This window comes from Hypanus sabinus, chromosome 17, assembly GCF_030144855.1.
Source record: "Hypanus sabinus isolate sHypSab1 chromosome 17, sHypSab1.hap1, whole genome shotgun sequence".
Classification (NCBI taxonomy): Eukaryota; Metazoa; Chordata; class Chondrichthyes; order Myliobatiformes; family Dasyatidae; genus Hypanus; species Hypanus sabinus.
This window is the reverse complement of record NC_082722.1, coordinates 81,037,277-81,050,082: the sequence shown is the minus strand read 5'-3', so window position 1 is coordinate 81,050,082 and position 12,806 is coordinate 81,037,277.

The following is a 12,806-nucleotide window of genomic DNA, read 5'->3' as shown; positions in this document are numbered from 1 at the left end:
GAATGGGGTGGGATGAAAACGGGTGGGGTGTGTGTGTGTGAAGGATGTGAACGGGGTGGGATGAAAATGGGTGGGGTGTGTGTGTGAAGGATGTGAACGGGGTGGGATGAAAACGGGTGGTGTGTGTCTGTGTGAAGGATGTGAACGGGGTGGGATGTAAACGGGTGGGGTGTGTGTGTGTGAAGGATATGAGCGGGGTGGTGTGTAAACGGGTGGGGGGTGAGTGTGAAGGATCTGAACGGGGTGGGATTTAAACGTGTGGTGTGTGTGTGTTTAAAGGATGTGAATGGTGTGGGATGTAAACGGGTGGGGTGGGGTGTGTGTGTGAAGGATGTTAACGGGGTGGGATGTAAATGGGTGGTGTGTGTGTGTGAAGGATGTGAAACGGGGTGGGATGAAAACGGGTGGGGTGTGTGTGTGAAGGATGTGAACGGGGTGGGATGTAAACGGGTGGTGTGTGTGTGTGAAGGATGTGAACGGGGGTGGGATGAAAACGGGTGTGGTGAGTGTGTGAAGGATGTGAATGGGGTGGGATGTAAATGGGTGGTGTGTGTGTAAAGGATGTTAACGGGGGTGGGATGTAAATGGGTGGTGTGTGTGTGTGAAGGATGTGAATGGGGTGGGATGAAAACGGGTGGGGTGTGTGTGTGTGAAGGATGTGAACGGGGTGGGATGTAAACGGGTGGTGTGTGTGTGTGAAGGATGTGAACGGGGTGGGATGAAAACGGGTGGTGTGTGTGTGTGAAGGATGTGAACGGGGTGGTGTGTAAACGGGTGGGGGTGTGTGTGTGAAGGATGTGAACGGGGGGGATGTAAATGGGTGGGGTGTGTGTGTGAAGGATGTGAACGGGGTGGGATGAAAACGGGTGTGGTGAGTGTGTGAAGGATGTGAACGGGGTGGTGTGTAAACGGGTGGGTGTGTGTGTGTGAAGGATGTGAACGGGGGGGATGTAAATGGGTGGGGTGTGTGTGTGAAGGATGTGAACGGGGGGTGGGATGAAAACGGGTGGGTGTGTGTGAGAAAGATGTGAACGGGGTGGGATGTAAACCGGTGGGGTGTGTGTGTGAAGGATATGAACGGGGTGGGATGTAAACGGGTGGGGTGTGTGTGAGAAAGATGTGAACAGGGGGATGTAAACGGGTGGGGTGTGTGTGTGAAGGATGTGAACGGGGTGGGATGTAAACAGGTGCAGTGTGTGTCTGTGAAGGATGTGAGCGGGTGTAATGTAAACGGGTGTGTATGTCTGTGAAGGATTTGAACGGGGTGGGATGCAAACTGGTGGGGTGTGTGTGTGAAAAATGTGAACGGGGTGTGTTGTAACGGGTCGGGAGTGTGTGTGTGTGAAGAATTTGATGGGGTGGGATTTAAACGGTGGGGTGTGTGTGTGAGAAGGATGTGAACGGGGTGGGGATGTAAACGGGTGGGGTGTGTGTGTGAGAAGGATGTGAACGGGGGTGGGATGTAAATGGGTGGGGTGTGTGTGTGTGCGAAGGATGTGAACGGAGTGGGATGTAAACGTGTGGTGTGTGTGTGTTTAAAGGATGTGAATGGTGTGGGATGTAAACGGGTGGGGTGTGAGTGTGAAGGATGTGAACGGGGTGGTGTGTGTGTGAGAAGGATGTGAACGGAGTGGGATGTAAACATGTGGTGTGTGTGTGTTTAAAGGATGTGAATGGTGTGGGATGTAAACGGGTGGGGTGTTTGTGTGAAGGATGTGAACGGGATGGGATGTAAACGGTTGGGGTGTGTGTGTGTGAAGGTTGTAAACGGGTGGGGTGTGTGTGTGAAGAATGTGAACTGGGTGGGATGTAAACGGGTGGGGTGTGAGTGTGAAGGATGTGAACGGGTGGGGTGTGTGTGTGTGTAGGATGTAAACGGGTGGGGTGTGTGTGTGAAGAATGTGAACTGGGTGGGATGTAAACGGGTGGGGTGTGAGTGTGTGTGAAGGATGTGAACGGGGTGGGATGTGAACAGGGTGGGATGTGAACGGGTGTGGTGTGTGTGTGTGAAGGATGTAAACGGGTGGGGTGTCAGTGTGAAGGATATGAATGGGGTGGGATGTAAACGGGTGGGGTTTGTGAATGTGAAGGATGTAAACGGGTGGGGTGTGTGTGTGAAGGATATGAATGGGGGTGGGATGTAAAATGTGGGGTGTGTGTGCGAAGGATGTGAATGGGGTGGGATGAAAACGGGTGGGGTGTGTGTGTGAAGGATGTGAACGGGGTGGGATGTGAACGGGTGGGGTTTGTGTGTGTGAAGGATGTAAACGGGTGGGGTGTGTGTGTGAAGGATGTGAACGGGGGTGGGATGAAAACAGGTGGGTTGTGTGTGTGTGAAGGATGTGAACGGGGTGGGATGTAAACGGGTGGGGTGTGTGTGTGTGAAGGATGTGAACGGGGTGGGATGTAAACGGGTGGGGTGTGTGTCTGTGAAGGATGTGAACGGGGTGGGATTCAAACTGGTGGGGTGTGTGTGTGAGAAATGTGAACGGGGTGGGTTGTAACGCGTCGGGAGTCTGTGTGTGTGAAGAATTTGATGGGGTGGGATTTAAACGGTGGGGTGTGGTGTGTGAGAAGGATGTGAACGGGGTGGGATGTAAATGCGTGGGGTGTGTGTGTGTGCGAAGGATGTGAACGGAGTGGGATGTAAACGTTTGGTGTGTGTGTGTTTAAAGGATGTGAATGGTGTGGGATGTAAACGGGTGGGGTGTGAGTGTGAAGGATGTGAACGGGGTGGTGTGGTGTGTGAGAAGGATGTAACGGGGTGGGATGTAAACGTGTGGTGTGTGTGTGTTTAAAGGATGTGAATGGTGTGGGATGTAAACGGGTGGGGTGTGAGTGTGAAGGATGTGAACGGGGTGGGATGTAAACGGGTGGGGTGTTTGTGTGAAGGATGTGAACGGGGTGGGATGTAAACGGGTGGGGTGTGTGTGTGTGAAGGATGAGAACGGGGTGGGATGTAAACGGGTGGGGTGTGTGTGTGAAGAATGTGAGCGGGGTGGGATGTAAACGGGTGGGGTGTGAGTGTGTGTGAAGGATGTGAACAGGGTGGGATGTAAACGGGTGGGGTGTGAGTGTGAAGGATGTGAACGGGTGGGGTTAGTGTGTGTTAAGGATGTAAACGGGTGGGGTGTGTGTGTGAAGGATATGAATGGGGTGGGATGTAAACTGTGGGGTGTGTGTGTGAAGGATGTGAATGGGGTGGGATGAAAACGGGTGGGGTGTGTGTGTGAAGGATGTGAACGGGGTGGGATGTGAACGGGTGGGGTTTGTGTGTGAGAAGGATGTAAATGGGTGGGGTGTGTGTGTGAAGGATGTGAAGGGGTGGTGTGTAAACGGGTGGGTGTGTGTGTGTGAAGGATGTGAATGGGGTGGGATGAAAACGGGTGGGGTGTGTGTGTGAAGGATGTGAACGGGGTGGGATGTGAACGGGTGGGGTTTGTGTGTGTGAAGGATGTAAACGGGTGGGGTGTGTGTGTGAAGGATGTGAACGGGGTGGGATGAAAATGGGTGGGGTGTGTGTGTGAAGGATGTGAACGGGGTGGGATGAAAACAGGTGGGTTGTGTGTGTGTGAAGGATGTGAACGGGGTGGGATGTAAACGGGTGGGGTGTGTGTGTGTGAAGGATGTGAGCGGGGCGGTGTGTAAACGGGTGGGGTGTGTGTGTGTGAAGGATGTGAACGGGTGGGGTGTGTGTCTGTGAAGGATGTGAACGGGGTGGGATGCAAACTGGTGGGGTGTGTGTGTGAGAAATGTGAACGGGGTGGGTTGTAACGGGTCGGGAGTGTGTGTGTGTGAAGAATTTGATGGGGTGGGATTTAAACGGTGGGGTGTGTGTGTGAGAAGGATGTGAACGGGGTGGGATGTAAATGGGTGGGGTGTGTGTGTGTGCGAAGGATGTGAACGGAGTGGGATGTAAACGTTTGGTGTGTGTGTGTTTAAAGGATGTGAATGGTGTGGGATGTAAACGGGTGGGGTGTGAGTGTGAAGGATGTGAACGGGGTGGTGTGTGTGTGAGAAGGATGTGAACGGGGTGGGATGTAAACGTGTGGTGTGTGTGTGTTTAAAGGATGTGAATGGTGTGGGATGTAAATGGGTGGGGTGTGAGTGTGAAGGATGTGAACGGGGTGGGAGGTAAACGGGTGGGGTGTGTGTGTGTGAAGGATGAGAACGGGGTGGGATGTAAACGGGTGGGGTGTGAGTGTGAAGGATGTGAACGGGGTGGGATGTGAACGGGTGGGGTGTGTGTGTGTGAAGGATGTAAACGGGTGGGGTGTGTGTGTGAAGAATGTGAGCGGGGTGGGATGTAAACGGGTGGGGTGTGAGTGTGTGTGAAGGATGTGAACAGGGTGGGATGTAAACGGGTGGGGTGTGAGTGTGAAGGATGTGAACGGGTGGGGTTAGTGTGTGTGAAGGAGGTAAACGGGTGGGGTGTGTGTGTGAAGGATATGAATGGGGTGGGATGTAAACTGTGGGGTGTGTGTGTGAAGGATGTGAACGGGGTGGGATGAAAACGGGTGGGGTGTGTGTGTGAAGGATGTGAACGGGGTGGGATGTGAACGGGTGGGGTTTGTGTGTGTGAAGGATGTAAATGGGTGGGGTGTGTGTGTGAAGGATGTGAACGGGGTGGGGTGAAAACGGGTGGGGTGTGTGTGTGTGTGAAGGATGTGAGCGGGGTGGGATGTAAACGGGTGGGGGGTGAGTGTGAAGGATCTGAACGGGGTGGGATTTAAACGGGTGGTGTGTGTGTGTGAAGGATGTGAACGGGGTGGGATGTAAACGGGTGGGGTGTGTGTGTGAAGGATGTTAACGGGGTGGGATGTAAATGGGTGGTGTGTGTGTGTGAAGGATGTGAACGGGGTGGGATGAAAACGGGTGGGGTGTGTGTGTGAAGGATGTGAACGGGGTGGGATGTAAACGGGTGGTGTGTGTATGTGAAGGATGTGAACGGGGTGGGATGAAAACGGGTGTGGTGAGTGTGTGAAGGATGTGAATGGGGTGGGATGTAAATGGGTGGTGTGTGTGTAAAGGATGTGAACGGGGTGGGATGAAAACGGGTGGGGTGTGTGTGTGAAGGATGTGAACGGGGTGGGATGTAAACGGGTGGGGTGTGTGTGAGAAAGATGTGAACAGGGGGATGTAAACGGGTGGGGTGTGTGTGTGAAGGATATGAACGGGGTGGGATGTAAACAGGTGGGGTGTGTGTCTGTGAAGGATGTGAGCGGGTGTAATGTAAACGGGTGTGTATGTGTGTGAAGGATGTGTGTGGGGTGGGATGTAAACGGGTGGGGTGTGTGTCTGTGAAGGATGTGAACGGGGTGGGATGCAAACTGGTGGGGTGTGTGTGTGAAAAATGTGAACGGGGTGGGTTGTAACGGGTCGGGAGTGTGTGTGTGTGAAGAATTTGATGGGGTGGGATTTAAACGGTGGTGTGTGTGTGTGAGAAGGATGTGAACGGGGTGGGATGTAAATGGGTGGGGTGTGTGTGTGTGCGAAGGATGTGAACGGAGTGGGATGTAAACGTGTGGTGTGTGTGTGTTTAAAGGATGTGAATGGTGTGTGATGTAAACGGGTGGGGTGTGAGTGTGAAGGATGTGAACGGGGTGGTGTGTGTGTGAGAAGGATGTGAACGGAGTGGGATGTAAACGGGTGGTGTGTGTGTGTTTAAAGGATGTGAACGGGGTGGGATGTAAACGGGTGGGGTGTTTGTGTGAAGGATGTGAACGGTATGGGATGTAAACGGGTGGGGTGTGTGTGTGTGAAGGATGTAAACGGGTGGGGTGTGTGTGTGAAGAATGTGAACTGAGTGGGATGTAAACGGGTGGGCTGTGTGTGTGTGTGAAGGATGTGAACGGGGTGGGATGTGAACGGGTGGGGTGTGTGTGTGTGAAGGATGTAAACGGGTGAGGTGTGAGTGTGAAGGATGTGAACGGGGTGGGATGTAAACGGGTGGGGTGTGAGTGTGAAGGATGTGAACGGGGTGGGATGTGAACGGGTGCGGTGTGTGTGTGTGAAGGATGTAAACGGGTGGGGTGTGTGTGTGAAGAATGTGAACTGAGTGGGATGTAAACTGGTGGGCTGTGAGTGTGTGTGAAGGATGTGAACGGGGTGGGATGTAAACGGGTGGTGTGTGAGTGTGAAGGATGTGAACGGGGTGGGATGTGAACAGGGTGGGATGTGAACGGGTGTGGTGTGTGTGTGTGAAGGATGTAAACGGGTGGGGTGTCAGTGTGAAGGATGTGAACGGGGTGGGATGTGAACGGGTGGGGTTTGTGTGTGTGAAGGATGTAAACGGGGTGGGATGAAAACGGGTGGGGTGTGTGTGAGAAGGATATGAATGGGGTGGGATGTAAACTGTGGGGTGTGTGTGTGAAGGATGTGAACGGGGTGGGATGAAAACGGGTGGGGTGTGTGTGTGAAGGATGTGAACGGGGTGGGATGAAAATGGGTGGGGTGTGTGTGTGAAGGATGTGAACGGGGTGGGATGTAAACGGGTGGGGTGTGTGTGTGTGAAGGATGTGAGCGGGGTGGTGTGTAAACGGGTGGGGTGTGTGTGTGTGAAGGATGTGAACGGGGTGGGATGCAAACTGGTAGGGTGTGTGTGTGAAAAATGTGAACAGGGTGGGTTGTAACGGGTCGGGAGTGTGTGTGTGTGAAGAATTTGATGGGGTGGGATTTAAACGGTGGGGTGTGTGTGTGAGAAGGATGTGAACGGGGTGGGATGTAAATAGGTGGGGTGTGTGTGTGAAGGTCGTGAACAGGGTGGGATGTAAACGGGTGGTGTGTGTGTGTGAAGGATGTGAAAGGGGTGGGATGTAAATGGGTGGGGTGTGTGTCTGTGAAGGATGTGAACGGGGTGGGATGCAAACTGGTAGGGTGTGTGTGTGAAAAATGTGAACAGGGTGGGTTGTAACGGGTCGGGAGTGTGTGTGTGTGAAGAATTTGATGGGGTGGGATTTAAACGGTGGGGTGTGTGTGTGAGAAGGATGTGAACGGGGTGGGATGTAAATAGGTGGGGTGTGTGTGTGAAGGTCGTGAACAGGGTGGGATGTAAACGGGTGGTGTGTGTGTGTGAAGGATGTGAAAGGGGTGGGATGTAAATGGGTGGGGTGTGTGTGTGAAGGATGTGAATGGGGTGGGATGTAAACGGGTGGGGTGTGTGTGTGTGTGACGGATGTGAACAGGGTGGGATGTAAACGGGTGGGGTGTGTGTCTGAAGGATCAGAACGTGGTGCGATGTAAACGGGTGGGGTGTGTGTCTGAAGGATCAGAACGTGGTGCGATGTAAACGGGTGGGGTGTGTGTGTGAAGGATGTTAACGGGGTGGGATGTAAACAGTGGGGTGTGTGTGTGAAGGATGTGAACGGGGTGGGATGTAAATGAGTGGGGTGTGTGTGTGAAGGATGTGAACGGGGTGGGATGTAAACGGGTGGGGTGTGTGTGCGAAGGATGTGAACGGGCTGGGATGGAAACGGGTGGGGTGTGTGTGAGAAGGATGTGAACGGGGTGGGATGTAAACAGTTCGGGAGTGTGTGTGTGTGAAGAATTTGATGGGGTGGGATGTAAACGGTGGGGTGTGTGTGTGAGAAGGAGGTGAACGGGGTGGGATGTAAACGGGTGGGGTGTGTGTGTGTGAAGGATGTGAGCGGGGTGGTGTGTAAACGGGTGGGGTGTGTGTGTGATGGATATGAATGGGGTGGGATGTAAACGGGTGGGGTGTGTGTCTGTGAGGGATGTGAGCGGGTGTAATGTAAACGGGTGGGGTGTGTGTGAGAAGGATGTGAACGGGGTGGGATGTAAACTGGTGGGGTCTGTGTGTGAAAAATGTGAACGGGGTGGGTTGTAACGGGTCGGGTGTGTGTGTGAAAAATGTGAATGGGGTGGGTTGTAACGGGTCGGGAGTGTGTGTGTGTGAAGAATTTGATGGGGTGGGATGTAAACGGTGGGGTGTGTGTGTGAGAAAGATGTGAACAGGGGGATGTAAACGGGTGGGATATGTGTCTCTGTGAAGGATGTGAATGGGGTGGATGTAAATGGGTGGGGGGTGTGTGTGTGTGAAGGATGTGAACGGGGTAGGATGTGAACGGGTGGGGTGTGTGTGTCTGAAGGATGTGAACGGAGTGGGATGTAAACAGTGGGGTGTGTGTGTGTGAAGGATGTGAACGGGGTGGGATGTAAACGGGTGGTGTGTCTGTGAAGGATGTGAACGGGGTGGGATGTAAACAGGTCGGGTGTGTGTGTGAAAAATGTGAACGGGGTGGGTTGTAACAGGTCGGGTGTGTGTGTGCGTGAAGAATTTGATGGGGTGGGATGTAAACGGTGGGGTGTGTGTGTGAGAAAGATGTGAACAGGGGGATGTAAACGGGTGGGATGTGTGTGTGAAGGATGTGAATGGGGTGGATGTAAATGGGTGGGGGGTGTGTGTGTGTGAAGGATGTGAACGGAATGGGATGTAAACGGGTTGGGTGTGTGTGTGAAGGATGTGAACGGGGTGGGATGTAAACGGGTGGGTTGTGTGTGTGAAGGATGTGAACGGGGTGGGATGTAAACGGGTGGGGTGTGTGTGTAAAGGATGTGAACGGGGTGGGATGAAAACGGGTGTGGTGAGTGTGTGAAGGATGTGAACGGGGTGGGATGTAAACGGGTGGGGTGTGTGTGAGAAAGATGTGAACAGGGGGATGTAAACGGGTGGGGTGTGTGTGTGAAGGATATGAACGGGGTGGGATGTAAACAGGTGGGGTGTGTGTGAGAAAGATGTGAACAGGGGGATGTAAACGGGTGGGGTGTGTGTGTGAAGGATGTGAACGGGGTGGGATGAAAACGGGTGGGGTGTGTGTGTGAAGGATGTGAACGGGGTGGGATGTAAACGGGTGGGGTGTGTGTGTGAAGGATATGAACGGGGTGGGATGTAAACAGGTGGGGTGTGTGTCTGTGAAGGATGTGAGCGGGTGTAATGTAAACGGGTGTGTATGTGTGTGAAGGATGTGTGTGGGGTGGGATGTAAACGGGTGGGGTGTGTGTCTGTGAAGGATGTGAACGGGGTGGGATGCAAACTGGTGGGGTGTGTGTGTGAAAAATGTGAACGGGGTGGGTTGTAACGGGTCGGGAGTGTGTGTGTGTGAAGAATTTGATGGGGAGGGATTTAAACGGTGGTGTGTGTGTGTGAGAAGGATGTGAACGGGGTGGGATGTAAATGGGTGGGGTGTGTGTGTGTGCGAAGGATGTGAACGGAGTGGGATGTAAACGTGTGGTGTGTGTGTGTTTAAAGGATGTGAATGGTGTGTGATGTAAACGGGTGGGGTGTGAGTGTGAAGGATGTGAACGGGGTGGTGTGTGTGTGAGAATGATGTGAACGGAGTGGGATGTAAACGGGTGGTGTGTGTGTGTTTAAAGGATGTGAATGGTGTGGGATGTAAACGGGTGGGGTGTGAGTGTGAAGGATGTGAACGGGGTGGGATGTAAACGGGTGGGGTGTTTGTGTGAAGGATGTGAACGGTATGGGATGTAAACGGGTGGGGTGTGTGTGTGTGAAGGATGTAAACGGGTGGGGTGTGTGTGTGAAGAATGTGAACTGAGTGGGATGTAAACGGGTGGGCTGTGTGTGTGTGTGAAGGATGTGAACGGGGTGGGATGTGAACGGGTGGGGTGTGTGTGTGTGAAGGATGTAAACGGGTGGGGTGTGAGTGTGAAGGATGTGAACGGGGTGGGATGTAAACGGGTGGGGTGTGAGTGTGAAGGATGTGAACGGGGTGGGATGTGAACGGGTGCGGTGTGTGTGTGTGAAGGATGTAAACGGGTGGGGTGTGTGTGTGAAGAATGTGAACTGAGTGGGATGTAAACGGGTGGGCTGTGAGTGTGTGTGAAGGATGTGAACGGGGTGGGATGTAAACGGGTGGGGTGTGAGTGTGAAGGATGTGAACGGGGTGGGATGTAAACGGGTGGGGTGTGAGTGTGAAGGATGTGAACGGGGTGGGATGTGAACGGGTGTGGTGTGTGTGTGTGAAGGATGTAAACGGGTGGGGTGTCAGTGTGAAGGATGTGAACGGGGTGGGATGTGAACGGGTGGGGTTTGTGTGTGTGAAGGATGTAAACGGGGTGGGATGAAAACGGGTGGGGTGTGTGTGAGAAGGATATGAATGGGGTGGGATGTAAACTGTGGGGTGTGTGTGTGAAGGATGTGAACGGGGTGGGATGAAAACGGGTGGGGTGTGTGTGTGAAGGATGTGAACGGGGTGGGATGAAAATGGGTGGGGTGTGTGTGTGAAGGATGTGAACGGGGTGGGATGTAAACGGGTGGGGTGTGTGTGTGTGAAGGATGTGAGCGGGGTGGTGTGTAAACGGGTGGGGTGTGTGTGTGTGAAGGATGTGAACGGGGTGGGATGTAAACGGGTGGGGTGTGTGTCTGTGAAGGATGTGAACGGGGTGGGATGCAAACTGGTAGGGTGTGTGTGTGAAAAATGTGAACAGGGTGGGTTGTAACGGGTCGGGAGTGTGTGTGTGTGAAGAATTTGATGGGGTGGGATTTAAACGGTGGGGTGTGTGTGTGAGAAGGATGTGAACGGGGTGGGATGTAAATAGGTGGGGTGTGTGTGTGAAGGTCGTGAACAGGGTGGGATGTAAACGGGTGGTGTGTGTGTGTGAAGGATGTGAAAGGGGTGGGATGTAAATGGGTGGGGTGTGTGTGTGAAGGATGTGAATGGGGTGGGATGTAAACGGGTGGGGTGTGTGTGTGTGTGACGGATGTGAACAGGGTGGGATGTAAACGGGTGGGGTGTGTGTCTGAAGGATCAGAACGTGGTGCGATGTAAACGGGTGGGGTGTGTGTCTGAAGGATCAGAACGTGGTGCGATGTAAATGGGTGGGGTGTGTGTGTGAAGGATGTGAACGGGGTGGGATGTGAATGGGTGGGGTGTGTGTGTGAAGGATGTGAACGGGGTGGGATGTAAACGGGTGGGGTGTGTGTGCGAAGGATGTGAACGGGCTGGGATGGAAACGGGTGGGGTGTGTGTGAGAAGGATGTGAACGGGGTGGGATGTAAACAGTTCGGGAGTGTGTGTGTGTGAAGAATTTGATGGGGTGGGATGTAAACGGTGGGGTGTGTGTGTGAGAAGGAGGTGAACGGGGTGGGATGTAAACGGGTGGGGTGTGTGTGTGTGAAGGATGTGAGCGGGGTGGTGTGTAAACGGGTGGGGTGTGTGTGTGATGGATATGAATGGGGTGGGATGTAAACGGGTGGGGTGTGTGTCTGTGAGGGATGTGAGCGGGTGTAATGTAAACGGGTGGGGTGTGTGTGAGAAGGATGTGAACGGGGTGGGATGTAAACTGGTGGGGTCTGTGTGTGAAAAATGTGAACGTGGTGGGTTGTAACGGGTCGGGAGTGTGTGTGTGTGAAGAATTTGATGGGGTGGGATGTAAACGGTGGGGTGTGTGTGTGAAGGATGTGAACGGGGTGGGATGTAAACAGGTCGGGTGTGTGTGTGAAAAATGTGAACGGGGTGGGTTGTAACGGGTCGGGAGTGTGTGTGTGTGAAGAATTTGATGGGGTGGGATGTAAACGGTGGGGTGTGTGTGTGAGAAAGATGTGAACAGGGGGATGTAAACGGGTGGGATGTGTGTCTCTGTGAAGGATGTGAATGGGGTGGATGTAAATGGGTGGGGGGTGTGTGTGTGTGAAGGATGTGAACGGGGTGGGATGTGAACGGGTGGGGTGTGTGTGTCTGAAGGATGTGAACGGAGTGGGATGTAAACAGTGGGGTGTGTGTGTGAAGGATGTGAATGGGGTGGATGTAAATGGGTGGGGGGTGTGTGTGTGTGAAGGATGTGAACGGAATGGGATGTAAACGGGTTGGGTGTGTGTGTGAAGGATGTGAACGGGGTGGGATGTAAACGGGTGGGGTGTGTGTGTGAAGGATGTGAACGGGGTGGGATGTAAACGGGTGGGGTGTGTGTGTAAAGGATGTGAACGGGGTGGGATGAAAACGGGTGTGGTGAGTGTGTGAAGGATGTGAACGGGGTGGTGTGTAAACGGGTGGGGTGTGTGTGTGAAGGATGTGAACGGGGGGGATGTAAATCGGTGGGGTGTGTGTGTGAAGGATGTGAACGGGGTGGGATGAAAACGGGTGGGGTGTGTGTGTGAAGGATGTGAACGGGGTGGGATGTAAACGGGTGGGGTGTGTGTGAGAAAGATGTGAACAGGGGGATGTAAACGGGTGGGGTGTGTGTGTGAAGGATATGAACGGGGTGGGATGTAAACAGGTGGGGTGTGTGTCTGTGAAGGATGTGAGCGGGTGTAATGTAAACGGGTGTGTATGTGTGTGAAGGATGTGTGTGGGGTGGGATGTAAACGGGTGGGGTGTGTGTCTGTGAAGGATGTGAACGGGGTGGGATGCAAACTGGTGGGGTGTGTGTGTGAAAAATGTGAACGGGGTGGGTTGTAACGGGTCGGGAGTGTGTGTGTGTGAAGAATTTGATGGGGTGGGATTTAAACGGTGGTGTGTGTGTGTGAGAAGGATGTGAACGGGGTGGGATGTAAATGGGTGGGGTGTGTGTGTGTGCGAAGGATGTGAACGGAGTGGGATGTAAACGTGTGGTGTGTGTGTGTTTAAAGGATGTGAATGGTGTGTGATGTAAACGGGTGGGGTGTGAGTGTGAAGGATGTGAACGGGGTGGTGTGTGTGTGAGAAGGATGTGAACGGAGTGGGATGTAAACGGGTGGTGTGTGTGTGTTTAAAGGATGTGAATGGTGTGGGATGTAAACGGGTGGGGTGTGAGTGTGAAGGATGTGAACGGGGTGGGATGTAAACGGG